This window comes from Lissotriton vulgaris, chromosome 5 (assembly GCF_964263255.1).
Source record: "Lissotriton vulgaris chromosome 5, aLisVul1.2, whole genome shotgun sequence".
In the NCBI taxonomy this organism is placed as follows: domain Eukaryota; kingdom Metazoa; phylum Chordata; class Amphibia; order Caudata; family Salamandridae; genus Lissotriton; species Lissotriton vulgaris.
In genome coordinates this window covers 1,545,443,046-1,545,468,488 of record NC_141693.1, presented here as the reverse complement: position 1 = coordinate 1,545,468,488, position 25,443 = coordinate 1,545,443,046, and the positions used below count along the sequence as shown (strand labels likewise).

The 25,443-nt window shown below is 43.1% G+C and overlaps 11 non-coding genes across 11 annotated transcripts; all 11 read left to right on the top strand.

Moving 5' to 3' along the window:
- The first annotated feature begins 7,217 nt into the window (after positions 1–7,217).
- TRNAR-UCG (transfer RNA arginine (anticodon UCG)) lies at positions 7,218–7,290 on the top strand. The gene has a single exon. It is a non-coding gene; the product is annotated as a tRNA-Arg (tRNA).
- Positions 7,291–9,685: 2,395 nt separating this feature from the next.
- On the top strand, positions 9,686–9,758 carry TRNAR-CCU (transfer RNA arginine (anticodon CCU)). The gene has a single exon. It is a non-coding gene; the product is annotated as a tRNA-Arg (tRNA).
- A 644-nt stretch (positions 9,759–10,402) lies between these two features.
- Positions 10,403–10,475, top strand: TRNAR-UCG (transfer RNA arginine (anticodon UCG)). Its single transcript has one exon. It is a non-coding gene; the product is annotated as a tRNA-Arg (tRNA).
- A 1,518-nt stretch (positions 10,476–11,993) lies between these two features.
- Positions 11,994–12,066, top strand: TRNAR-UCG (transfer RNA arginine (anticodon UCG)). The gene has a single exon. It is a non-coding gene; the product is annotated as a tRNA-Arg (tRNA).
- Positions 12,067–12,870: 804 nt separating this feature from the next.
- TRNAR-CCU (transfer RNA arginine (anticodon CCU)) lies at positions 12,871–12,943 on the top strand. Its single transcript has one exon. It is a non-coding gene; the product is annotated as a tRNA-Arg (tRNA).
- Positions 12,944–15,178: 2,235 nt separating this feature from the next.
- Positions 15,179–15,251, top strand: TRNAR-UCG (transfer RNA arginine (anticodon UCG)). Its single transcript has one exon. It is a non-coding gene; the product is annotated as a tRNA-Arg (tRNA).
- Positions 15,252–17,679: 2,428 nt separating this feature from the next.
- TRNAR-UCU (transfer RNA arginine (anticodon UCU)) lies at positions 17,680–17,752 on the top strand. The gene has a single exon. It is a non-coding gene; the product is annotated as a tRNA-Arg (tRNA).
- Positions 17,753–19,985: 2,233 nt separating this feature from the next.
- Positions 19,986–20,058, top strand: TRNAR-UCG (transfer RNA arginine (anticodon UCG)). The gene has a single exon. It is a non-coding gene; the product is annotated as a tRNA-Arg (tRNA).
- Positions 20,059–22,486: 2,428 nt separating this feature from the next.
- On the top strand, positions 22,487–22,559 carry TRNAR-UCU (transfer RNA arginine (anticodon UCU)). The gene has a single exon. It is a non-coding gene; the product is annotated as a tRNA-Arg (tRNA).
- Positions 22,560–23,201: 642 nt separating this feature from the next.
- On the top strand, positions 23,202–23,274 carry TRNAR-UCG (transfer RNA arginine (anticodon UCG)). The gene has a single exon. It is a non-coding gene; the product is annotated as a tRNA-Arg (tRNA).
- An 836-nt stretch (positions 23,275–24,110) lies between these two features.
- Positions 24,111–24,183, top strand: TRNAR-CCU (transfer RNA arginine (anticodon CCU)). Its single transcript has one exon. It is a non-coding gene; the product is annotated as a tRNA-Arg (tRNA).
- The last annotated feature ends 1,260 nt before the right edge of the window (positions 24,184–25,443 follow it).

Here is a 25,443-nt window from a genome sequence, read left to right as displayed (position 1 = left end):
AAACAGTTTCTCTCCACTTCTGGAAATATCCAGAGCTATGTAAAGCATACAACTGAGCTTTATTCTCATGAAGAAAGAGGTTTAAATGCAAAAAAGAAAACAAAAGCTTATCGTACTGGTGACATTCTCATTATAGAGATTCCAAAAGAGTGCTTTAATGGAAAGGAGCTGAAAAAACACAATGGGATGTAAACCTAAATAACTATCAATATCATATTTGCCATCCTTGCATACCACCTACATTATAAAAATAAGCACAGCAAGACATATGGAAAGGGGCGACCATTCGGTCCCCCCGAACGTATGGTGGAGTACCTCGATCCCCCCGGGAAGCCATCTTGGGCGGGAGGCGAGTCTCGGCTGGTATGCCCGAAGCGGCGTAGCCGGGGCGCGCCTTTTTCCCGCCCTAGTGTGGGCTGGCCTAGACACCGACGCGGCCGGCCACGCCCTCAGAGGCAGGCGGGGGCGGGTTCACGCCCACCCTGAAGACGGATAAAAGGAGCGGAAGCCAAGAAAGCATCCTCTTGTTCCTGTGCTCTGAAGCTGCACCTCCCCGCTGCACGTGAGCTCGAGACGGAACGAAGAGCCAATTTTGAGCGTTGTAATCTCTCTTTTGTCTTACAGATATCCCGTCTGAGAATGCCCAAGAAAGTCGGAAAGCGGGTCGGTACCGAGGAGATGCTCCGCATACTCATGAAGGAGATAGCCGATCTGAAGAAAAAGGTTGAGGCTAAGGACGGGGAGGGAGGACCGAAACGGCCTTTACAGGGAACAGTCCCCGGTGGAAAAAGCAAGAGGCCCAGAAGGGCAGCACTTGGGGGAGAGACCCCGGTTCCCGAAACCCTTCGAGAGGAGCCAACCCCGGTGCCGAAAGAGGGGAATCCAATCCCTGTGGTGGTCACCCCCGTGAACAGGGAGGATATGCCCCCCGAGTTAGCGGCACAATTGGCAGCGTGGTTGGGAAAAGATAGCGAGGGTGCCACGGCTGACGACGCCCGGGCAGTAATGAGGCAGCTGCGGGAATCTAGGGAGGCTGCGAAGGCAACATCTTCTGTTCCCCCACAGGTTCCGGCGGCTGGAAGTACAGCAGGCCCAAGTTCGGCGACAAACGTGGGGTCTACTTCAGGTAAGCGGCCATTGCCGATTGCGGGGGAGGGGTCTGTACCTTCTCGAAAGGAGAAGATTGCCCAGCATGTCCCACAAGAAATCAAGGAATTGATTTGGGCGGATAAATATGTAAACATGTTTTCATTGCTTACCGACCATTACGAGATCGAGCATGTGAAGAGTCAAAAGGAGCTCATGCATCCGAGTGTTTGGCGCGCAAAAATGGCCGCCTTCAAGGTCGACGAGACCATTGGTACTTGGGGCAGAGCATGGGGCATTTTTACGTCCATTATGGGTGAGCGCAGGCCTGAGTTGTTGACCGAGTTACCCATTTATCAGTCACGTATTATGGAGTATTCTGTGGCATATGGGGGCAATCAGTGGTTCTGCTATGATAATCTGTTTAGAAAAGCTAAAGAGCACAACCCATTGTTGTCTTGGGATTGTTACGACTCCGTCTCTTGGCAAAAAATGGAGAGTACAGGGATGTTGAAGGTGCCATTGGTAGGGAGTAACGGGGGGGAATCCTCCCGCCAAAACTCTGGGACACCCTTTCGGACGGGTGCAGGTAACGAGTACCACTCGAAGCCGAGTGGCAACACAGGTAAAAGGGGGATCTGTTGGAATTTTAACAGAGGCAAATGTACCAGGCCCCAGGGGTCATGCAAATTCAGACATGAGTGTGGGGGGTGCGGGCAGCCATCCCATTCTGAGTCCATGTGCAGAGCCAAAACGGGTGATAACGGTGGTAAGGGAGGCGCCAAACAGGTCTAATATAGTCCGAGGGGCGCCTTTACCGACCCTGATTGATACCATGGCAATGATTCCTTGGCTCAGCGAATACCCGGATCATGCTTCCGCTGGGGTGTTACGGAACGGGTTTTCATGTGGTTTCCGCATCCCAGTGGGGGATTTTCAGGGGGTTCCAAACTGTAAGAATCAAATGTCGGTCTTACAGCACACGGCGGTGGTGCAGGTAAAGATTGGAAAAGAGGTGACTCAAGGTCGTGTCGCCGGTCCATTCGATTTGCCACCGGTTGCTAACTTTGTGTGTTCTCCTCTAGGGGTGGTCCCCAAGAAGGACCCGGGTGAGTTTCGACTGATACATAATTTGTCAGCCCCACGTGGTCTTTCCGTGAATGACGCGATAGACCCGGAAGTATGTTCGGTGCGGTACGCATTTTCGATGAGGCCGTTGCCATGTTGAATCGCCTGGGGCCCGGGACGCTGATGGCCAAATCGGACATCGAGTCAGCGTTCCGGTTGCTCCCGGTACACCCAGACGATCAGCGTCTACTTGGTTTTCAGTTTCAGGGTCGATATTACATGGATAGATGTATGCCAATGGGATGCTCGATTTCATGTGCCTATTTTGAGAAGTTCAGTTGTTTTCTGCAGTGGGTATTCACGAGGAAGACAGGTTTTCAACATGTTATGCACTATCTCGATGACTTTCTGTTTTTGGGGGCAGCCGGGGATTCTGAGTGTGGACAGGCTTTACATGAATTTTGTGTCCTAATGAATCAATTCGGTGTGCCTTTGGCGCCAGGTAAGACTGTGGGTCCCTCGACCTTGATCGAGTTTCTGGGGATCGAGCTCGACTCGGTGGAAGGTTGTTTTCGATTACCCAAGGAAAAAGTGTTAAAATTCAGGTTATCCCTTGAGACATGTATTCGTGCAACGAAAGTAAACCTGCATCAATTGCAACAGGTGGTGGGTCAGTTGAATTTTGCCCTAAGGGTAGTGCCGATGGCGCGCCCTTTTTCCCGCTCGATTGCACAATCCATGGTCGGCCTGAAGGAAGGACATCATCGCACAAGACTCTCGGCAGAAGTTCGCCAGGACATGCGCATTTGGATTGCATTCCTGGCGGATTTCAATGGTCGAATTGTCTGGAACAAACCAGCGGTGTCTTCCGAGGAGTTGGGGCTTTGGACAGACTCGGCGGGGAGTATGGGTTTTGGCGCCATATTGGGTACACAATGGTCGGCTCAAAAATGGCCGTCATGGTGGCATGAGTGCGGGTTGACGAGTAACATTGCTTTTCTCGAACTGTTCCCTATTCTGGTGGCTTTGAAAACATGGCCAGAAGGGTTTAGGGATCACTCTGTGGTGTTCTGGTCTGATAACATGACCGTGGTTGAGTGTATCAATAGTCAGGCAGCACGATGCAAATTTATTCTGAGACTGCTCAAGGAAATTGTGTTGTTGTGCATGCAACTGAATGTACTGTTTAGGGCGCGACACGTGCCGGGGGTGATGAACCAAGCGGCTGATGCGCTTTCTCGTTTCCGTATGCAGGCCTTCTGGGGTTTTCTGCCCACAGCGGACCCGGTGGCGGCACCCTTTCCCGAAGCTCTCTGGTCTCTCGGTGCCCCGAACTACAAGACCTCGTGGGAGAGAGTTTAGCACCCAGGACGAGGAAGGCATATGAAGGGGCGTTCCGTTCCTATTGGGCCTTTTTGGGTACTGCCGTGGGGGAACTTTGGGGTCAGGAAGAGTTTGTAGTGAGATTCCTGCTCTCTCTACATAAGGCAGGCAAGTCAGTAGCTACGGCCCAGAGGCATCGGGCCGCCATTTCCTTTATGGCAAGGGCTCATGGGATCCAGGACCCGACAGCGTCTTTCGTTGTGCAGAAAGCGCTACGTGGGTGGCAACGCCTTGAGGGTCACAGGATAGACGATAGGCACCCGATAGGTCTGGATAGGTTGGCCCTGTTATTGTCCGTGCTACCGGTAACATGTTCATCCCAGTACGAAGCAGTGTTGTTCCGAGCCGCATTTGCATTAGCATTCCATGGGGCTATGCGGGTAAGCGAATTAGTGGCAAAGAACAAGCAGGATACGATGGGGGGACTGTGCCGGGAACACATTCAGGTCAGGGAGGAGACAATGACGGTCTCGTTTGTCAGGTCCAAATCCGATCAGAGTGCAATCGGGGACTGCGTAATCATCCAGAGGATCCCCGGGTCTTCCATGTGCCCTGTTGTGTGCGTAGAGGAATATTTAGCGCAGAGGGTGGCAGCATGGGGGGGGACCTTGTTAAGACACGCTGACGCCACCCCACTGACGAGGTTTCAGTTTCAGCGGGTGCTTGCGATGTCGATTTCGGCTGCGGGTTTGAACCCCGGCGAATTTGGGACCCATTCCTTTCGGATAGGGGCTGCTACGGAGGCTACAGCCAGGGGTCTGAATGTTGAACAAGTAAAACGTGTGGGGCGTTGGTCCTCGAACTGTTATAAGAGGTATGTGCGGTTGCACATGTTGTGAAGCTGTAATGATGTACTCACGCTTCTTGTTTTTGTTTGATTTTCAGTTGCGCAAGCCTACGAGGCGGGGCGGACTGTGCAGTCGACCCGACACCAGGGGGCCAGCGGTCAGACATTACCGGCTGTGAAAAAGGAGGTGTGGGTCGTGGGCCACTCATACGTGAGGCGTGCCGCGGACGTATTCAAAGCAGGTGACATGATTCACGTGGCTGGGGAATACGGGTACAGTGTGTCCTTCTACGGAAAGGGCGGGCTCTGTATTGACCAGTTTCGATCATTTTTCGAGGGTTTGTTAGGGCGGACGAGGTCACCGCCGTCTGTAGTCATAGTACATCTTGGGGGCAATGATTTGGTGACCACTGGTAGACGACTTCTTCTTGAGGCGATGCTTTCCACGGTAAGTTGGTTGGCGAGAAGAGTTCCAGGGTGCACAATTGCATGGTCCCATATGATCCCACGAAAAGTGTGGCGGGGGGCTATTTCTGTTTCTGCTCTGAATCATTCAGTAAGGAAAATTAATAATAAAGTGAGTAGATTGTTCCGTTCAAGTACACTGCATTCTATTTCGCATGGTTGTATCAAAGGGGACAGTATGTATTTGGGGGACGGTGTTCATTTGTCCCGGGTGGGGAACGAGTTACTCATAGGAGACTTCATAGCTTGGTTAAGGGGTTTACAGCATGACCTTTAGGTAGGAGTGTGTTGTGGGGGGTCCGGATAGCCGGTCAACTATCCGGCCTGTGGCGGTAAGGTCATGATCGGTGAGCAGTAATTCGAAGATCCCTATGAGGGGGCGTCACCCATTACGGATGGGAGCGCGTGGGGGAGGTGGCCAATTGGCCCCTCAACGGGGAGGCGGTCCTGTCTAAGGAGAGGCCGCCGGAAGGAAAGGAAAGGTGGTCAAGGCCCCTTCCTGGATAGGAGGGGCTACGGCCCCTCCTGGGGAATTTCCCGGGGCCAGGACATCTGCGACGGCAGATGGGTAAGTTGTGTGGGGTGCGGGAGGGGGTTTACGCTACCTTTTAGACACCTCACACGAGTCCTCGAACGACCGTTAAATGGCGTCGAGTTTATTGGGGCCCCCGTCAAGTACAAAGGGAAATTGGTAGATGCATTTGAGGTACGCCTCTGTGCGGTCACTCCTCTCACAAGTGAGGGGGGTATTTCTGGTTTAGGGATCTGACACCGGTTACGACCTTGCCGTTGGCCCTTAACGTTAGGATGTACAATTTCAAGTCAAATGTTTTGTAGGATGTTAGTTCGGCTAGGAGAACCTTTGTATTAGAGATCTGTTAAGGTTAGCCAAACATCGTAATGTGGAAATGAAATTGTACATAATATGAAACTGTTATTTTAATGTTTTAATTTTGTTTCATATTTTAAATAAATACGGCCGGGAAGGGTGACTCCCTTCCCGCCTTCCAAAAGTTCAAGAACGGTTTCCGGTTTCCCAATTCTTGGGGATTGTGTTGAGAGGGGGTGGCGGGTATCTCAGCCATATGGAAAGGGGCGACCATTCGGTCCCCCCGAACGTATGGTGGAGTACCTCGATCCCCCCGGGAAGCCATCTTGGGCGGGAGGCGAGTCTCGGCTGGTATGCCCGAAGCGGCGTAGCCGGGGCGCGCCTTTTTCCCGCCCTAGTGTGGGCTGGCCTAGACACCGACGCGGCCGGCGACGCCCTCAGAGGCAGGCGGGGGCGGGTTCACGCCCACCCTGAAGACGGATAAAAGGAGCGGAAGCCAAGAAAGCATCCTCTTGTTCCTGTGCTCTGAAGCTGCACCTCCCCGCTGCACGTGAGCTCGAGACGGAACGAAGAGCCAATTTTGACCCACCCACCAGCCCCTGAGGACAGCGATTCCTTGTGAATACAGTTGATATAGTATCTTTTTGTTTTCTCTGTTTTCTTACAGGTTGTGATGATATCGTGAAATTTCTTAAAATACAATAAAGATTGGTTATTTTCAGTATATTTTGCTAATAAAGTTTTGGAGCAAGGATTGAGCAGTATTCACGCTTGGTAATAAGTGATGTTTGCTTTATAATCTCAGTAACTTAGTTAAACTTGTCGTATTTATTTTGGTCGGGCGGTAAGGTCATGATCGGTGAGCAGTAATTCGAAGATCCCTATGAGGGGGCGTCACCCATTACGGATGGGAGCGCGTGGGGGAGGTGGCCAATTGGCCCCTCAACGGGGAGGCGGTCCTGTCTAAGGAGAGGCCGCCGGAGGGAAAGGAAAGGTGGTCAAGGCCCCTTCCTGGATAGGAGGGGCTACGGCCCCTCCTGGGGAATTTCCCGGGGCCAGGACATCTGCGACGGCAGATGGGTAAGTTGTGTGGGGTGCGGGAGGGGGTTTACGCTACCTTTTAGACACCTCACACGAGTCCTCGAACGACCGTTAAATGGCGTCGAGTTTATTGGGGCCCCCGTCAAGTACAAAGTGAAATTGGTAGATGCATTTGAGGTACGCCTCTGTGCGGTCACTCCTCTCACAAGTGAGGGGGGTATTTCTGGTTTAGGGATCTGACACCGGTTACGACCTTGCCGTTGGCCCTTAACGTTAGGATGTACAATTTCAAGTCAAATGTTTTGTAGGATGTTAGTTCGGCTAGGAGAACCTTTGTATTAGAGATCTGTTAAGGTTAGCCAAACATCGTAATGTGGAAATGAAATTGTACATAATATGAAACTGTTATTTTAATGTTTTAATTTTGTTTCATATTTTAAATAAATACGGCCGGGAAGGGTGACTCCCTTCCCGCCTTCCAAAAGTTCAAGAACGGTTTCCGGTTTCCCAATTCTTGGGGATTGTGTTGAGAGGGGGTGGCGGGTATCTCAGCCATATGACCGCGTGGCCTAATGGATAAGGCGTCTGACTTCGGATCAGAAGATTGAGGGTTTGAGTCCCTTTGTGGTCGGTTTTTGCCAATGGTCACACAACTCAGCTTTCCATTCAGAATGGAAACAGGCTCTACCAATACTCTTATAGCCATCATGTTCTCATTCCTAATTATTCATGAAGTGGAGTACATACTGCACAGTCATTTAGATTGCATCTTCAGCCTAAAATCTTGTCCATGTTAGTGGCATTAAGAAGTGCTTCTATGTACATACACTGAATATGTAATAGGGTTGCAGAATTTTGACTTGACAGAATGGGTTTTTAGCTTAAGGGTGTGTAGATGAAATGCAAGGTGTGTAAGTAGGTGTTCATGGAGTGCTTCAAGTGTAAAATCTGTATGATTTGTGCAGTTAAAGTGCTAATTTTGCCTACGAGAAAGAAAAGTACTACAGAAGAATTATAAAGGATTGGCACATTGGCTGCCTTTGCTGATGACACAGTTGGCTAATTTGCAAAGCATTGGTATATTAAGTTGCAGAGTGTGGTTGAACTTGGTTAGGAGACTTGGTGCCTGTTTCTGTGTCCTGCTGAAGACAAGGACGGCTTGATACCACTGTCAAAGCCCAGTTTATTGAGAAAAGCATCCAGGAAAGAAGAAGTGTTGAGTCGAAAGTGGTTCTCCTCCAATTTCTCTCCACTTGCTCGAAATGCAGAGCCTCCATTATAGCACAGAACAGAGTGTTGAAGTCGGGCATGGAAGAGGATGAAAATGGGAAGTTAACTTATGGAGAGAACTGAGAAATGTCCTGTGTGCAGACACCAGTGTTTGCCGATTGAATACATTTAAATAATGCCTCTAGACTGCAAGTGTTTATCTGTGCCTCAGTGGCATAATGGATAAGGCACTGCCCTCCTAAGCCAGGGAATGTGGGTTCGAGTCCCATCTGAGGTGAAAACCAATATCCACTCTTACTTTTCCAGAAACATTTATATATTTATTACATGCTTCCGCTCAGAAGCTTATGAGGTATTAGGAACTTTGAAATGGTACCATTTTACTTCTGTACTCTTCAGGGTCCTGTTGGTGTTCTGAAACTACAAAGTAGATTTTTAAACACCTATCTTTGTCAGATGCAACTTTGACCCGGCAGAAGATATTCCTTTGGAAAAAATTATTTGAATTGGATTGGTGTAACTGTTGTTTCTAGAGGTGGTGACAGGCTTTCAGCTACTTGAATAGGGCAAGTCAGGATTCATGAAACGTATACAACCTTTGAGCGTGTGTAAATTGGCATATCCAGAAAGGAGCAGTTTTTACTACTGTCAAACAGTTTCTCTCCACTTCTAGAAATATCCACAGCTATGTAAAGCATACAACTGAGCTTTATTCTCATGAAGAAAGAGGTTTAAATGCAAAAAAGAAAACAAAAGCTTATCGTACTGGTGACATTCTCATTATATAGATTCCAAAAGAGTGCTTTAATTGAAAGGAGCTGAAAAAACACAATGGGATGTAAACCTAAATAACTATCAATATCCTATTTCCCATCCTTGCATACCACCTACATTATAAAAATAATCACAGCAAGACATATGACCGCGTGGCCTAATGAATGAGGCGTCTGACTTCGGATCAGAAGATTGAGGGTTCGAGTCCCTTCGTGGTCGGTTTTTGCCAATGGTCACACAACTCAGCTTTCCATTCAGAATGGAAGCAGGCTCTACCAATACTCTTATAGCCATCATGTTCTCATTCCTAATTATTCATGAAGTGGAGTACATACTGCACAGTCATTTAGATTGCATCTTCAGCCTAAAATCTTGTCCATGTTAGTGGCATTAAGAAGTGCTTCTATGTACATGCACTGAATATGTAATAGGGTTGCAGAATTTTGACTTGACAGAATGGGTTTTTAGCTTAAGGGTGTGTAGATGAAATGCAAGGTGTGTAAGTATGTGTTCATGGAGTGCTTCAAGTGTAAAATCTGTATGATTTGTGCAGTTAAAGTGCTAATTTTGCCTACGAGAAAGAGAAGTACTACAGAAGAATTATAAAGGATTGGCACATTGGCTGCCTTTGCTGATGACACAGTTGGCTAATTTGTAAAGCCATGGTCTATTAAGTTGCAGAGTGTGGTTGAACTTGGTTAGGAGACTTGGTGCCTGTTTCTGTGTCCTGCTGAAGACAAGGACGGCTTGATACCACTGTCAAAGCCCAGTTTATTGAGAAAAGCATCCAGGAAAGAAGAAGTGTTGAGTCGAAAGTGGTTCTCCTCCAATTTCTCTCCACTTGCTCGAAATGCAGAGCCTCCATTATAGCACAGAACAGAGTGTTAAAGTCGGGGATGGAAGAGGAAGAAAATGGGAAGTTCACTTATGGAGAGAACTGAGAAATGTCCTGTGTGCAGACACCAGTGTTTGACGATTGAATACATTTGAATAATGCCTCTAGACTGCAAGTGTTTATCTGTGCCTCAGTGGCCTAATGGATAAGGCACTGGCCTCCTAAGCCAGGGATTGTGGGTTCGAGTCCCATCTGAGGTGAAAACTAATATCCACTCTTACTTTTCCAGAAAAATTTATATATTTATTACATGCTTCCGCTCAGAAGCTTATGAGGTATTAGGAACTTTGAAATGGTAAAATTTTACTTCTGTACTCTTCAGGGTCATGTTGGTGTTCTAAAACTACAAAGTAGATTTTTAAACACCTATCTTTGTCAGATGCAACTTTGACCCGGCAGAAGATATTCCTTTGGAAAAAATGATTTCAATTGGATTGGTGTAACTGTTGTTTCTAGAGGTGGTGACAGGCTTTCAGCTACTTGAATAGGGCAAGTCAGGATTCATGAAACGTATACAACCTTTGAGCGTGTGTAAATTGGCATATCCAGAAAGGAGCAGTTTGTACTACTGTCAAAACAGTTTCTCTCCTCTTCTGGAAATATCCAGAGCTATGTAAAGCATACAACTGAGCTTTAATCTCATGAAGAAAGAGGTTTAAATGCAAAAAAGAAAAATAAAGCTTATCGTACTGGTGACATTCTCATTATATAGATTCCAAAAGAGTGCTTTAATTGACATGAGCTGAAAAAACACAATGGGATGTAAACCTAAATAACTATCAAAATCATATTTCCCATCCTTGCATACCACCTACATTATAAAAATAAGCACAGCAGGACATATGACCGCGTGGCCTAATGGATAAGGTGTCTGACTTCGGATCAGAAGATTGAGGGTTCGAGTCCCTTCGTGGTCGGTTTTTGCCAATGGTCACACAACTCAGCTTTCCGTTCAGAATGGAAGCAGGCTCTTCCAATACTCTTATAGCCATCATGTTCTCATTCCTAATTATTCATGAAGTGGAGTACATACTGCACAGTCATTTAGATTGCATCTTCAGCCTAAAATCTTGTCCATGTTAATGGCATTAAGAAGTGCTTCTATGTACACGCACTGAATATGTAATAGGGTTGCAGAATTTTGACTTGACAGAATGGGTTTTTAGCTTAAGGGTGTGTAGATGAAATGCAAGGTGTGTAAGTATGTGTTCATGGAGTGCTTCAAGTGTAAAATCTGTATGATTTGTGCAGTTAAAGTGCTAATTTTGCCTACGAGAAAGAAAAGTACTACAGAAGAATTATAAAGGATTGGCACATTGGCTGCCTTTGCTGATGACACAGTTGGCTAATTTGCAAAGCATTGGTATATTAAGTTGCAGAGTGTGGTTCAACTTGGTTAGGAGACTTGGTGCCTGTTTCTGTGTCCTGCTGAAGACAAGGACGGCTTGATACCACTGCCAAAGCCCAGTTTATGAGAAAAGCATCCAGGAAAGAAGAAGTGTTAAGTCGAAAGTGGTTCTCCTCCAATTTCTCTCCACTTGCTCGAAATGCAGAGCCTCCATTATAGCACAGAACAGAGTGTTAAAGTCGGGGATGGAAGAGGATGAAAATGGGAAGTTTACTTATGGAGAGAACTGAGAAATGTCCTGTGTGCAGACACCAGTGTTTGACGATTGAATACATTTAAATAATGCCTCTAGACTGCAAGTGTTTATCTGTGCCTCATTGGCCTAATGGATAAGGCACTGGCCTCCTAAGTCAGGGATTCTGGGTTGAGTCCCATCTGAGGTGAAAACCAATATCCACTCTTACTTTTCCAGAAAAATTTATATATATATTACATGCTTCCGCTCAGAAGCTTATGAGGTATTAGGAACTTTGAAATGGTACCATTTTACTTCTGTACTCTTCAGGGTCATGTTGGTGTTCTGAAACTACAAAGTAGATTTTTAAACACCTATCTTTGTCAGATGCAACTTTGACCCAGCAGAAGATATTCCTTTGGAAAAAATGATTTGAATTGGATTGGTGTAACTGTTGTTTCTAGAGGTGGTGACAGGCTTTCAGCTACTTGAATAGGGCAAGTCAGGATTCATGAAACGTATACAACCTTTGAGCGTGTGTAAATTGGCATATCCAGAAAGGAGCAGTTTGTACTACTGTCAAAACAGTTTCTCTCCTCTTCTGGAAATATCCAGAGCTATGTAAAGCATACAACTGAGCTTTAATCTCATGAAGAAAGAGGTTTAAATGCAAAAAAGAAAACAAAAGCTTATCGTACTGGTGACATTCTCATGATATAGATTCCAAAAGAGTGCTTTAATTGAAAGGAGCTGAAAAAACACAATGAGATGTAAACCTAAATAACTATCAATATCATATTTCCCATCCTTCCATACCACCTACATTATAAAAATAAGCACAGCAGGACATATGACCGTGTGGCCTAATGGATAAGGTGTCTGACTTCGGATCAGAAGGTTGAGGGTTCGAGTCCCTTCCTGGTCGGTTTTTGCCAATGGTCACACAACTCAGCTTTCCGTTCAGAATGGAAGCAGGCTCTTCCAATACTCTTATAGCCATTATGTTCTCATTCCTAATTATTCATGAAGTGGAGTACATACTGCACAGTCATTTAGATTGCATCTTCAGCCTAAAATCTTGTCCATGTTAGTGGCATTAAGAAGTGCGTCTATGTACACGCACTGAATATGTAATAGGGTTGCAGAATTTTGACTTGACAGAATGGGTTTTTAGCTTAAGGGTGTGTAGATGAAATGCAAGGTGTGTAAGTATGTGTTCATGGAGTGCTTCAAGTGTAAAAATCTGTATGATTTGTGCAGTTAAAGTGCTAATTTTGCCTACGAGAAAGAAAAGTACTACAGAAGAATTATAAAGGATTGGCACATTGGCTGCCTTTGCTGATGACACAGTTGGCTAATTTGTAAAGCATTGGTCTATTAAGTTGCAGAGTGTGGTTGAACTTGGTTAGGAGACTTGGTGCCTATTTCTGTGTCCTGCTGAAGACAAGGACGGCTTGATACCACTGTCAAAGCCCAGTTTATTGAGAAAAGCATCCAGGAAAGAAGAAGTGTTGAGTCGAAAGTGGTTCTCCTCCAATTTCTCTCCACTTGCTCGAAATGCAGAGCCTCCATTATAGCACAGAACAGAGTGTTAAAGTCGGGGATGGAAGAGGATGAAAATTGGAAGTTTACTTATGGAGAGAACTGAGAAATGTCCTGGTTGCAGACACCAGTGTTTGACGATTGAATACATTTAAATAATGCCTCTAGACTGCAAGTGTTCATCTGTGCCTCAGTGGCCTAATGGATAAGGCACTGGCCTCCTAACCCAGGGATTGTGGGTTCGAGTCCCATCTGAGGTGAAAACCAATATCCACTATTACTTTTCTAGAAAAATTTATATATTTATTACATGCTTCCGCTCAGAAGCTTATGAGGTATTAGGAACTTTGAAATGGTACCATTTTACTTCTGTACTCTCCGGACTCATGTTGATGTTCTGAAACTACAAAGTAGATTTTTAAACACCTATCTTTGTCAGATGCAACTTTGACCCAGCAGAAGATATTCCTTTGGAAAAAATGATTTGAATTGGATTGGTGTAACTGTTGTTTCTAGAGGTGGTGACAGGCTTTCAGCTACTTGAATAGGGCAAGTCAGGATTCATGAAACACATACAACCTTTGAGCGTGTGTAAATTGGCATATCCAGAAAGGAGCAGTTTGTACTACTGTCAAAACAGTTTCTCTCCACTTCTGGAAATATCCAGAGCTATGTAAAGCATACAACTGAGCTTTAATCTCATGAAGAAAGAGGTTTAAATGCAAAAAAGAAAACAAAAGCTTATCGTACTGGTGACATTCTCATTATATAGATTCCAAAAGAGTGCTTTAATTGAAAGGCGCTGAAAAAACACAATGGGATGTAAACCTAAATAACTATGAATATCATATTTTCCATCCTTGCATACCACCTACATTATAAAAATAAGCACAGCAGGACATATGACTGCGTGGCCAAATGGATAAGGCGTCTGACTTGGGATCAGAAGATTGAGGGTAGAGTCCCTTCGTGGTCGGTTTTTGCCAATGGTCACACCACTCAGCTTTCCATTCAGAATGGAACCAGTCTCTCTAAATACTCTTATAGCCATCATGTTCTCATTCCTAATTATTCATGAAGTGGAGTACATACTGCACAGTCATTTAGATTGCATCTTCAGCCTAAAATCTTCACCATTTTAGTGGCATTAAAAAGTGCTTCTATGTATACGCACTGAATATGTAATAGGTTTGCAGAATTTTGACTTGACAGAATGGGTTTTTAGCTTAAGGGTGTGTAGATGAAATGCAAGGTGTGTAAGTATGTGTTCATGGAGTGCTTCAAGTGTAAAATCTGTATGATTTGTGCAGTTAAAGTGCTAATTTTGCCTACGAGAAAGAAAAGTACTACAGAAGAATTATAAAGGATTGGCACATTGGCTGCCTTTGCTGATGACACAGTTGGCTAATTTGTAAAGCATTGGTCTATTAAGTTGCAGAGTGTGGTTGAACTTGGTTAGGAGACTTGGTGCCTGTTTCTGTGTCCTGCTGAAGACAAGGACGGCTTGATACTACTGTCAAAGTCCAGTTTATTGAGAAAAGCATCCAGGAAAGAAGACGTATTGAGTCGAAAGTGGTTCTCCTCCAATTTCTCTCCACTTGCTCGAAATGCAGAGCCTCCATTATAGCACAGAACAGAGTGTTAAAGTCGGGGATGGAAGAGGATGAAAATGGGAAGTTTACTTATGGAGAGAACTGAGAAATGTCCTGTGTGCAGACACCAGTGTTTGACGATTGAATACATTTAAATAATGCCTCTAGAGTGCAAGTGTTTTAACTGTGCCTCAGTGGCCTAATGGATAAGGCACTGGCCTCCTAAGCCAGGGTTTGTGGGTCAAGTCCCATCTGAGGTGAAAACCAATATCCACTCTTACTTTTCCAGAAAAATGTATATATTTATTACATGCTTCCGCTCAGAAGCTTATGAGGTATTAGGAACTTTGAAATGGTACCATTTTACTTCTGTACTCTTCAGGGTCATGTTGGTGTTCTGAAACTACAAAGTAGATTTTTAAACACCTATCTTTGTCAGATGCAACTTTGACCCGGCAGAAGATATTCCTTTGGAAAAAATGATTTGAATTGGATTGGTGTAACTGTTGTTTCTAGAGGTGGTGACAGGCTTTCAGCTACTTGAATAGTGCAAGTCAGGATTCATGAAATGTATACAACCTTTGAGTGTGTGTAAATTGGCATATCCAGAATGGAGCAGTTTGTACTACTGTCAAAACAGTTTCTCTTCACTTCTGGAAATATCCAGAGCTATGTGAGCATACAACTGAGCTTTAATCTCATGAAGAAAGAGGTTTAAATGCAAAAAAGAAAACAAAAGCTTATCGTACTGGTGACATTCTCATTATATAGATTCCAAAAGAGTGCTTTAATTGAAAGGAGCTGAAAAAACACAATGGGATATAAACCTAAATAACTATGAATATCATATTTTCCATCCTTGCATACCACCTACATTATAAAAATAAGCACAGCAGGACATATGACTGCGTGGCCTAATGGATAAGGCGTCTGACTTCGGATCAGAAGATTGAGGGTTCAAGTCCCTTCGTTGTCGGTTTTTGCCAATGGTCACACAACTCAGCTTTCCGTTCAGAATGGAAGCAGGCTCTTCCAATACTCTTATAGCCATCATGTTCACATTCCTAATTATTCATGAAGTGGAGTACATACTGCACAGTCATTTAGATTGCATCTTCAGCCTAAAATCTTGTCCATTTTAGTGGCATTAAAAAATGCTTCTATGTACACGCACTTATTATGTAATAGGTTTGCAGAATTTTGACTTGACAGAATGGGTTTTTAGCTTAAGGGTGTGTAGATGAAATGCAAGGTGTGAAAGTATGTGTTCATGGAGTGCCTTAAGTGTAAAATCTGTATGATTTGTGCAGTTAAAGTGCTAATTTTGCCTACGAGATAGAAAAGTACTACAGAAGAATTATAAAGGATTGGCACATTGGCTGCCTTTGCTGATGACACAGTTGGCTAATTTGTAAAGCATTGGTCTATTAAGTTGCAGAGTTTGGTAAGCATTGGTCTATTAAGTTGCAGAGTTTGGTTGAACTTGGTTAGGAGACTTGGTGCCTTTTTCTGTATCCTGCTGAAGACAAGGACGGCTTGATACCACTGTCAAAGCCCAGTTTATTGAGAAAAGCATCCAGGAAAGAAGAAGTGTGGAGTCGAAAGTGGTTCTCCTCCAATTTCTCTCCACTTGCTCGAAATGCAGAGCCTCCATTATAGCACAGAACAGAGTGTTAAAGTCAGGGATGGAAGAGGATGAAAATGGGAAGTTTACTTATGGAGAGAACAGAGAAATGTCCTGTGTGCAGACACCAGTGTTTGACGATTGAATACATTTAAATATTGCCTCTAGACTGCAAGTGTTTATCTGTGCCTCAGTGGCCTAATGGATAAGGCACTGGCCTCCTAAGCCAGCGATTGTGGGTTCGAGTCCAATCTGACGTAAAAACCAATATCCACTCTTACTTTTCCAGAAAAATTGATATATTTATTACATGCTTCCGCTCAGAAGCTTAAGTGGTATTAGGAACTTTGAAATGGTACCATTTTACTTCTGTACTTTTCAGAGTCATGTTGGTGTTCTGAAACTACAAAGTAGATTTTTAAACACCTATCTTTGTCAGATGCAACTTTGACCCGGCAGAAGATATTCCTTTGGAAAAAATGATTTGAATTGGATTGGTGTAACTGTTGTTTCTAGAGGTGGTGACAGGCTTTCAGCTACTTGAATAGGGCAAGTCAGGATTCATGAAACATATACAACCTTTGAGCGTGTGTAAATTGGCATATCCAGAAAGGAGCAGTTTGTACTACTGTCAAAACAGTTTCTCTCCACTTCTGGAAATATCCAGAGCTATGTAAAGCATACAACTGAGCTTTAATCTCATGAAGAAAGAGGTTTAAATGCAAAAAAGAAAACAAAAGCTTATCGTACTGGTGACATTCTCATTATATCGATTCCAAAAGAGTGCTTTAATTGAAAGGAGCTGAAAAAACACAATGGGATGTAAACCTAAATAACTATCAATATCATATTTCCCATCCTTGCATACCACCTACATTATAAAAATAAGCACAGAAGGACATATGACTGCGTGTCCTAATGGATAAGGCGTTTGACTTCGGATCAGAAGATTGAAGGTTCGAGTCCCTTCATGGTCGGTTTTTGCCAATGGTCACACAACTCAGCTTTCCATTCAGAATGGAAGCAGGCTCTTCCAATACTCTTATAGCCATCATGTTCTCATTCCTAATTATTCATGAAGTGTAGTACATACTGCACAGTCATTTAGATTGCATCTTCTGCCTAAAATCTTGTCCATGTTAGTGGCATTAAGAAGTGTTTCTATGTACACACACTGAATATGTAATAGGGTTGCAGAATTTTGACTTGACAGAATGGGTTTTTAGCTTAAGGGTGTGTAGATGAAATGCAAGGTCTGTAAGTATGTGTTCATGGAGTGCTTCAAGTGTAAAATCTGTATGATTTGTGCAGTTAAAGTGCTAATTTTGCCTACGAGAAAGAAAAGTACTACAGAAGAATCATAAAGGATGGGCACATTGGCTGCCTTTGCTGATGACACAGTTGGCTAATTTGTAAAGCATTGGTCTATTAAGTTGCAGAGTGTGGTTGAACTTGGTTAGGAGACTTGGTGCCTGTTTCTGTTTCCTGCTGAAGACAAGGACGGCTTGATACCACTGTCAAAGCCCAGTTTATTGAGAAAAGCATCCAGGAAAGAAGAAGTGTTGAGTCGAAAGTGGTTCTCCTCCAATTTCTCTCCACTTGCTCGAAATGCAGAGCCTCCATTATAGCACAGAACAGAGTGTTAAAGTCGGGGATGGAAGAGGATGAAAATGGGAAGTTTACTTATGGAGAGAACTGAGAAATGTCCTGTGTGCAGACACCAGTGTTTGACGATTGAATACATTTAAATAATGCCTCTAGACTGCAAGTGTTTATCTGTGCCTCAGTGGCCTAATGGATAAGGCACTGGCCTTCTAAGCCAGGGATTGTGGGTTCGAGTCCCATCTGAGGTGAAAACCAATATCCACTCTTACTTTTCCAGAAAAATTTATATATTTATTACATGCTTCTGCTCAGAAGATTATGAAGTATTAGGAACTTTGAATTGGTACCATTTTACTTCTGTACTCTTCAGGGTCATGTTGGTGTTCTGAAACTACAAAGTAGATTTTTAAACACCTATCTTTGTCAGATGCAACTTTGACCCGGCAGAAGATATTCCTTTGGAAAAAATGATTTGAAATGAATTGGTGTAACTGTTGTTTCTAGAGGTGGTGACAGGCTTTCAGCTACTTGAATAGGGCAAGTCAGGATTCATGAAACGTATACAACCTTTGAGTGTGTGTAAATTGGCATATCCAGAAAGGAGCAGTTTGGACTACTGTCAAAACAGTTTCTCTCCACTTATGGAAATATCCAGAGCTATGTAAAGCATACAACTGAGCTTTAATCTCATGAAGAAAGAGGTTTAAATGCAAAAAAGAAAACAAAAGCTTATCGTACTGGTGACATTCTCATTATATAGATTCCAAAAGAGTGCTTTAATTGAAAGGAGCTGAAAAAACACAATGGGATGTAAACCTAAATAACTATGAATATCATATTTTCCATCCTTGCATACCACCTACATTATAAAAATAAGCACAGCAGGACATATGACTGCGTGGCCTAATGGATAAGGCGTCTGACTTCGGATCAGAAGATTGAGGGTAGAGTCCCTTCGTGGTCGGTTTTTGCCAATGGTCACACAACTCAGCTTTCCATTCAGAATAGAACCAGTCTCTCTAAATACTCTTATAGCCATCATGTTCTCATTCCTAATTATTCATGAAGTGGAGTACATACTGCACAGTCATTTAGATTGCATCTTCAGCCTAAAATCTTCACCATTTTAGTCGCATTAAAAAGTGCTTCTATGTACACGCACTGAATATGTAATAGGGTTGCAGAATTTTGACTTGACAGAATGAGTTTTTAGCTTAAGGGTGTGTAGATGAAATGCAAGGTGTGTAAGTATGTGTTCATGGAGTGCTTCAAGTGTAAAATCTGTATGATTTGTGCAGTTAAAGTGCTAATTTTGCCTACGAGAAAGAAAAGTACTACAGAAGAATTATAAAGGATTGGCACATTGGCTGCCTTTGCTGATGACACAGTTGGCTAATTTGTAAAGCATTGGTCTATTAAGTTGCAGAGTGTGGTTGAACTTGGTTAGGAGACTTGGTGCCTGTTTCTGTGTCCTGCTGAAGACAAGGACGGCTTGATACCACTGTCAAAGTCCAGTTTATTGAGAAAAGCATCCAGGAAAGAAGAAGTATTGAGTCGAAAGTGGTTCTCCTCCAATTTCTCTCCACTTGCTCGAAATGCAGAGCCTCCATTATAGCAGAGAACAGAGTGTTAAAGTCGGGGATGGAAGAGGATGAAAATGGGAAGTTTACTTATGGAGAGAACTGAGAAATGTCCTGTGTGCAGACACCAGTGTTTGACGATTGAATACATTTAAATAATGCCTCTAGAGTACAAGTGTTTATCTGTGCCTCAGTGGCCTAATGGATAAGGCACTGGCCTCCTAAGCCAGGGATTGTGGGTCGAGTCCCTTCTGAGGTGAAAACCAATATCCACTCTTACTTTTCCAGATAAATTTATATATTTATTACATGCTTCCGCTCAGAAGCTTATGAGGTATTAGGAACTTTGAAATGGTACCATTTTACTTCTGTACTCTTCAGGGTCATGTTGGTGTTCTGAAACTACAAAGTAGATTTTTAAACACCTATCTTTGTCAGATGCAACTTTGACCCGGCAGAACATATTCCTTTGGAAAAAATGATTTGAATTGGATTGGTGTAACTGTTGTTTCTAGAGGTGGTGACAGGCTTTCAGCTACTTGAATAGTGCAAGTCAGGATTCATGAAATGTATACAACCTTTGAGTGTGTGTAAATTGGCATATCCAGAAAGGAGCAGTTTGTACTACTGTCAAAACAGTTTCTCTCCACTTCTGGAAATATCCAGAGCTATGTGAGCATACAACTGATCTTTAATCTCATTAAGAAAGAGGTTTAAATGCAAAAAAGAAAACAAAAGCTTATCGTACTGGTGACATTCTCATTATATAGATTCCAAAAGAGTGTTTAATTGAAAGGAGCTAAAAAAACACAATGGGATGTAAACCTAAATAACTATGAATATCATATTTTCCATCCTTGCATACCACCTACATTATAAAAATAAGCACAGCAGCGCATGTGACTGCGTGGCCTAATGGATAAGGCGTCTGACTTCGGATCAGAAGATTGAGGGTTCGAGTCCTTTCGTGGTCGGTTTTTGCCAATGGTCACAAAACTCAGCTTTCCGTTCAGAATGGAAGCAGGCTCTTCCAATACTCTTATAGCCATCATGTTCACATTCCTAATTATTCATGAAGTGGAGTACATACTGCACAGTCATTTAGATTGCATCTTCAGCCTAAAATCTTGTCCATTTTAGTGGCATTAAAAAGTGTTTCTATGTACACGCACTCATTATGTAATAGGTTTGTAGAATTTTGACTTGACAGAATGGGTTTTTAGCTTAAGGGTGTGTAGATGAAATGCAATGTGTGTAAGTATGTGTTCATGGAGTGCCTTAAGTGTAAAATCTGTATGATTTGTGCAGTTAAAGTGCTAATTTTGCCTACGAGATAGAAAAGTACTACAGAAGAATTATAAAGGATTGGCACATTGGCTGCCTTTGCTGATGACACAGTTGGCTAATTTGTAAAGCATTGGTCTATTAAGTTGCAGAGTTTGGTAAGCATTGGTCTATTAAGTTGCAGAGTTTGGTTGAACTTGGTTAGGAGACTTGGTGCCTTTTTCTGTATCCTGCTGAAGACAAGGACGGCTTGATACCACTGTCAAAGCCCAGTTTATTGAGAAAAGCATCCAGGAAAGAAGAAGTGTGGAGTCAAAAGTGGTTCTCCTCCAATTTCTCTCCACTTGCTCGAAATGCAGAGCCTCCATTATAGCACAGAACAGAGTGGTAAAGTCAGGGATGGAAGAGGATGAAAATGGGAAGTTTACTTATGGAGAGAACAGAGAAATGTCCTGTGTGCAGACACCAGTGTTTGACGATTGAATACATTTAAATATTGCCTCTAGACTGCAAGTGTTTATCTGTGCCTCAGTGGACTAATGGATAAGGCACTGGCCTCCTAAGCCAGCGATTGTGGGTTCGAGTCCAATCTGAGGTAAAAACCAATATCCACTCTTACTTTTCCAGAAAAATTGATATATTTATTACATGTTTCCGCTCAGAAGCTTAAGTGGTATTAGGAACTTTGAAATGGTACCATTTTACTTCTGTACTCTTCAGAGTCATGTTGGTGTTCTGAAACTACAAAGTAGATTTTTAAACACCTATCTTTGTCAGATGCAACTTTGACCCGGCAGAAGATATTCCTTTGGAAAAAATGATTTGAATTGGATTGGTGTAACTGTTGTTTCTAGAGGTGGTGACAGGCTTTCAGCTACTTGAATAGGGCAAGTCAGGATTCATGAAACATATACAACCTTTGAGCGTGTGTAAATTGGCATATCCAGAAAGGAGCAGTTTGTACTACTGTCAAAACAGTTTCTCTCCACTTCTGGAAATATCCAGAGCTATGTAAAGCATACAACTGAGCTTTAATCTCATGAAGAAAGAGGTTTAAATGCAAAAAAGAAAACAAAAGCTTATCGTACTGATGACATTCTCATTATATCGATTCCAAAAGAGTGTTTTAATTGAAAGGAGCTGAAAAAACACAATGGGATATAAACCTAAATAACTATCAATATCATATTTCCCATCCTTGCATACCACCTACATTATAAAAATAAGCACAGAAGGACATATGACTGCGTGTCCTAATGGATAAGGCATTTGACTTCGGATCAGAAGATTGAGGGTTCGAGTCCCTTCGTGGTCGGTTTTTGCCAATGGTCACACAACTCAGCTTTCCATTCAGAATGGAAGCAGGCTCTTCCAATACTCTTATAGCCATCATGTTCTCATTCCTAATTATTCATGAAGTGTAGTACATACTGCACAATCATTTAGATTGCATCTTCTGCCTAAAATCTTGTCCATGTTAGTGGCATTAAGAAGTGTTTCTATGTACACACACTGACTATGCAATAGGGTTGCAGAATTTTGACTTGACAGAATGGGTTTTTAGCTTAAGGGTGTGTAGATGAAATGCAAGGTCTGTAAGTATGTGTTCATGGAGTGCTTCAAGTGTAAAATCTGTATGATTTGTGCAGTTAAAGTGCTAATTTTGCCTACGAGAAAGAAAAGTACTACAGAAGAATTATAAAGGATTGGCACATTGGCTGCCTTTGCTGATGACACAGTTGGCTAATTTGTAAAGCATTGGTCTATTAAGTTGCAGAGTGTGGTTGAACTTGGTTAGGAGACTTGGTGCCTGTTTCTGTTTCCTGCTGAAGACAAGGACGGCTTGATACCACTGTCAAAGCCCAGTTTATTGAGAAAAGCATCCAGGAAAGAAGAAGTGTTGAGTCGAAAGTGGTTCTCCTCCAATTTCTCTCCACTTGCTCGAAATGCAGAGCACCCATTATAGCACAGAACAGAGTGTTAAAGTCGGGGATGGAAGAGGATGAAAATGGGAAGTTTACTTATGGAGAGAACTGAGAAATGTCCTGTGTGCAGACACCAGTGTTTGACGATTGAATACATTTAAATAATGCCTCTAGACTGCAAGTGTTTATCTGTGCCTCAGTGGCCTAATGGATAAGGCACTGGCCTTCTAAGCCAGGGATTGTGGGTTCGAGTCCCATCTGAGGTGAAAACCAATATCCACTCTTACTTTTCCAGAAAAATTGATATATTTATTACATGCTTCTGCTCAGAAGATTATGAAGTATTAGGAACTTTAAAATGGTACCATTTTACTTCTGTACTCTTCAGGGTCATGTTGGTGTTCTGAAACTACAAAGTAGATTTTTAAACACCTATCTTTGTCAGATGCAACTTTGACCCGGCAGAAGATATTCCTTTGGAAAAAATGATTTGAAATGAATTGGTGCAACTGTTGTTTCTAGAGGTGGTGACAGGCTTTCAGCTACTTGAATAGGGCAAGTCAGGATTCATGAAACGTATACAACCTTTGAGTGTGTGTAAATTGGCATATCCAGAAAGGAGCAGTTTGTACTACTGTCAAAACAGTTTCTCTCCACTTCTGGAAATATCCAGAGCTATGTGAGCATACAACTGATCTTTAATCTCATTAAGAAAGAGGTTTAAATGCAAAAAAGAAAACAAAAGCTTATCGTACTGGTGACATTCTCATTATATAGATTCCAAAAGAGTGTTTAATTGAAAGGAGCTGAAAAAACACAATGGGATGTAAACCTAAATAACTATGAATATCATATTTTCCATCCTTGCATACCACCTACATTATAAAAATAAGCACAGCAGGACATATGACTGCGTGGCCTAATGGATAAGGCGTCTGACTTCGGATCAGAAGATTGAGGGTTCGAGTCCCTTCGTGGTCGGTTTTTGCCAATGGTCACACAACTCAGCTTTCCGTTCAGAATGGAAGCAGGCTCTTCCAATACTCTTATAGCCATCATGTTCACATTCCTAATTATTCATGAAGTGGAGTACATACTGCACAGTCATTTAGATTGCATCTTCAGCCTAAAATCTTGTTCATGTTAGTGGCATTAAGAAGTGCTTCTATGTACACGCACTTATTATGTAATAGGTTTGCAGAATTTTGACTTGACAGAATGGGTTTTTAGCTTAAGGGTGTGTAGATGAAATGCAAGGTGTGTAAGTATGTGTTCATGGAGTGCCTTAAGTGTAAAATCTGTATGATTTGTGCAGTTAAAGTGCTAATTTTGCCTACGAGATAGAAAAGTACTACAGAAGAATTATAAAGGATTGGCACATTGGCTGCCTTTGCTGATGACACAGTTGGCTAATTTGTAAAGCATTGGTCTATTAAGTTGCAGAGTTTGGTAAGCATTGGTCTATTAAGTTACAGAGTTTGGTTGAACTTGGTTAGGAGACTTGGTGCCTTTTTCTGTATCCTGCTGAAGACAAGGACGGCTTGATACCACTGTCAAAGCCCAGTTTATTGAGAAAAGCATCCAGGAAAGAAGAAGTGTGGAGTCGAAAGTGTTTCTCCTCCAATTTTCTCTCCGCTTGCTCGAAATGCAGAGCCTCCATTATAGCACAGAACAGAGTGTTAAAGTCGGGGATGGAAGAGGATGGAAATGGGAAGTTTACTTATGGAGAGAACTGAGAAATGTTCTGTGTGCAGACACCAGTGTTTGACGATTGAATACATTTAAATATTGCCTCTAGACTGCAAGTGTTTATCTGTGCCTCAGTGGCCTAATGGATAAGGCACTGGCCTCCTAAGCCAGCGATTGTGGGTTCGAGTCCAATCTGAGGTAAAAACCAATATCCACTCTTACTTTTCCAGATAAATTTATATATTTATTACATGCTTCCGCTCAGAAGCTTATGAGGTATTAGGAACTTTGAAATGGTACCATTTTACTTCTCTACTCTTCAGGGTCATGTTGGTGTTCTGAAACTACAAAGTAGATTTTTAAACACCTATCTTTGTCAGATGCAACTTTGACCCGGCAGAAGATATTCCTTTGGAAAAAATGATTTGAATTGGATTGGTGTAACTGTTGTTTCTAGAGGTGGTGACAGGCTTTCAGCTACTTGAATAGTGCAAGTCAGGATTCATATGGCTGAGATACCCGCCACCCCCTCTCAACACAATCCCCAAGGATGGGAAACCGGAAACAGTTCTGAAGTTTTTGGAGACGGGAGGGAGTGACCCTCCCGGGCCGTATTTATTAAAATATGAAACAAAATTAAAACATTAAATCAACAGTTTCATATTATGTACAATTTCATTACCACATTGCGATGTTTGGCTAACCTTAACATATCCTCTAATACAAAGGTTCTCCTAGCCGAACTAACATCCTACCAAACAGTTACTTAACTTTTGAAATTGTACATCCTAACGTTTAAGGGCCAACGGCAAGGTCGTAACCGGTGTCAAGATCCCTAACCCAGACATATCCCCCTCACTTGAGAGGGGCGGCACGGAGGCATACCTCAAGTGCAACTACCAATTTCCCTTGACTTGACGGGGGCACCAATAAAACTCGACGCCACTTAAAGGTCGTACGAGGACTCGTGTGAGGTATCTAGAAGGTAGCGTAGACCCCCCCCCAAACCCCACACAACTTACCACATCTGCCGTCGCAGACGTCCTGGCCCCGGAAATTCCCCAGGAGGGGGCTGTAACCCCTCCTACCCATGAAGGGGCCTTGACCGCCTTCCCTTTCCTTTCGGCGACCCATCCTTAGAAGGGACCGCCTCCCCGTTGAGGGGCCAATGGCCACCTCCCCCGAGCGCCCCCATCCGTAATGGGTGACGCCCACTCATAGGGATCCTCCAATTAGTGCTCACCGATCATGACCTTACCGCCCGACCAAAATAAATACGACAAAGATAACTAAATAACTAAAGACTAAATATAACAGACAGTATCAACAACAACTTTATTCAAAGCATGCTTACTGATGAACACTAAAGCACAATTACTTTATTTGCAAAACATAACACAAATCGATCGTTCTTTATTGCATACTCAACATCTTCACGATAATACCATAACCTGTAAACGA